This window comes from Sminthopsis crassicaudata, chromosome 1, assembly GCF_048593235.1.
Source record: "Sminthopsis crassicaudata isolate SCR6 chromosome 1, ASM4859323v1, whole genome shotgun sequence".
In the NCBI taxonomy this organism is placed as follows: Eukaryota; Metazoa; Chordata; class Mammalia; order Dasyuromorphia; family Dasyuridae; genus Sminthopsis; species Sminthopsis crassicaudata.
Genome location: NC_133617.1, coordinates 505,463,902 through 505,466,161, shown reverse-complemented (window position 1 = coordinate 505,466,161; position 2,260 = coordinate 505,463,902). Strand labels below are relative to the sequence as shown.

General features: G+C 43.9%; 1 pseudogene; it reads right to left on the bottom strand.

The window, feature by feature from the left end:
• Positions 1-431: 431 nt before the first annotated feature.
• LOC141555102 (eukaryotic translation initiation factor 2 subunit 1-like) lies at positions 432-1,585 on the bottom strand (annotated as a pseudogene).
• Positions 1,586-2,260: the final 675 nt, after the last annotated feature.

The following is a 2,260-nucleotide window of genomic DNA, read 5'->3' as shown; positions in this document are numbered from 1 at the left end:
AGAAGCTGCCGGATCACTCTCTGGGAAGAGATCTGCTGTGTCTTCTACTCAAATCTCTCCGACAGATTCTTCTTCCTGTAACGAACCGTTGTCTCCAGGCAGTTGCTGTTAACTCTTGTCCAGAGAAGTGACTTCCCTTCCTGCAGAGAGCCCCGTCAAGCCTGATGCAATTCAGAGTCTTTTTTTATCTCTGGGAGTCCTCTCTTTTATTCTCCCAGAGAATGGGCGTGGGATAATGCAAGGGCTTCTGGGAAGAACCACCTCAGCCAATGAGCCTGCTCCTTCCATCAAGTCAACCTGAGTTCTCACCTTGTAATTGTCCAACCTGAATTCTCACCTTGTCACTATCCAGACAACCCGAGTTCTCACTTAGTAATCCTAACATCATTTCATATTCTCAATATTAGTCTCTAGTGAAATTAGGCCACTCCCTTCAAAAGAGCTCAATGTGTGAAAGTAGCCAGCATTTGGGAGGGCATTTCACATGCTGGTCTGTTGAAACATTTAAATACTTTGAAATACAAAATATTCAGCTTTGAAGTTTTCAATACTGGAAAACTCTGAAGTCTAGGGTGTCTAAGGCCAGGAAGGGCTGGTCTGTGTTCCTCCAGTAGGACACCTTATCCCAAAAAGTTAATCTTCAGCTTTGGCTTCTATTTCTTCAGCATCATCATCTCCATCCACCTCAGCATTTTCCCTTTCAAGCCTCTCCAGTTGTCTTGCAAACTCAGTTTCATCTGTGTCTGTGACCACTTTGGGCTCCATTTGAACATTGAAGACACCCCTCTTCTCCTCAATCTTTTCTTTGATGACAGCCATAGCCTGATTGAGAACAGAAAGGCCCTCTGTTCTCTCGAGGGTTGTAGTGGTCATCACATACCGAGGAGGTACTATCAGATTAATCTTGATAGGCATGTTTTCTGTGGAACAATTCAAACCTGCTCTCAGAGCTTCTTTTACAGCATCAATATCTTCATAACCATAACAAGCTACTTCAATATCGGCTCGAATTTTGACAGCTTGTGGTGTCAAGTGCCTATTTATGTTATCAATCAGTACTCATCTTTCATCTTCATTCAAATCCAGTCCATCCAGGATTGTAGGGTCTGAGACTGCATGCTTAAATGCATCATAGGCACCATATCCTGGTCTCTTGTACTTGTCATCAAAGACCCAGGAAGTTCTCTGGAATAGGCTCTCCAGCTGCTCATCCTTATTGTACTCTAATACCTCAGCCACATGGCGAAGGATGCTATAAACAGTTTTAGATTTGGTGAATTTGTCTTCACATTTGATTGCTTCTTCTGGAGAAACTCTTCTTTTTGACAAATCGATACACACTTTTTCTTTGTCTACTCTAATAACAACCACACATTCATTTCTGCCAATTCTGATGAGTTTATTAATGGAGTGGATACGTCTTCTAGAAAGCTCACTAAGAAGAATCATGCCCTCAATATTGTTGTATTCCAATAGGCTGACATAAGCTCCCATTTCAGCAATGGACCGCACATTAACCATTACCACATCTTCTACTTCAGGAAATTTGTGCTGGTAGAATCTAGAACTTAGTCCTGGCATTCTGAAATATCTGTGTGAGGGTCTCGAAACAGGTCCCCGTGCCGATCTCTACACTCCAGGAGATGCCCAGAAGTCGGGCCGCACCAGAACCTGCCACTGCCGCCACTTCCCCAATTCCATCTATTCTTGATGAAAAAACCAGATCAACATAAAAAAGTTTGATCTTCAAATACAGAACTCAAGAGATTTCTAAAAAGGTAAAAAGAAATCTTGAGAACTATATTTCTGCCACAGAGATATGTAAAAAACACATTGTAACGTGCTGTCGTCTCCAGAAGCTGCCGGATCGCTCTCTGGGAAAAGATCTGCTGTGTCTACTCAAATCTCTCAGACAGATTCTTCTTCCTGTAGTGAACCGTTGTCTCCAGGCAGTTGCTGTTAACTCTTGTCCAGAGAAGTGACTTCCCTTCCTGCAGAGAGCCCCGTCAGGCCTGATGTAATGCAGAGACCCTCTTCTTGAATCCTGGCTCTGAATCTCCTCCAGCTCTTATCCTTCTCCAGGCCGATCTGCTCTCTGGGTCCAGTGCTATCTCTTTTATCCTCCCAGAGAATGGGCGTGGGATAATGCAAGGGCTTCTGGGAAGAACCACCCCAGCCAATGAGCTTGCCCCCTCTATCAAGTCAACCTGAGTTCTCACCTTGTAATTGTCCAACCTGAATTCTCACCTTGTCACTGTCC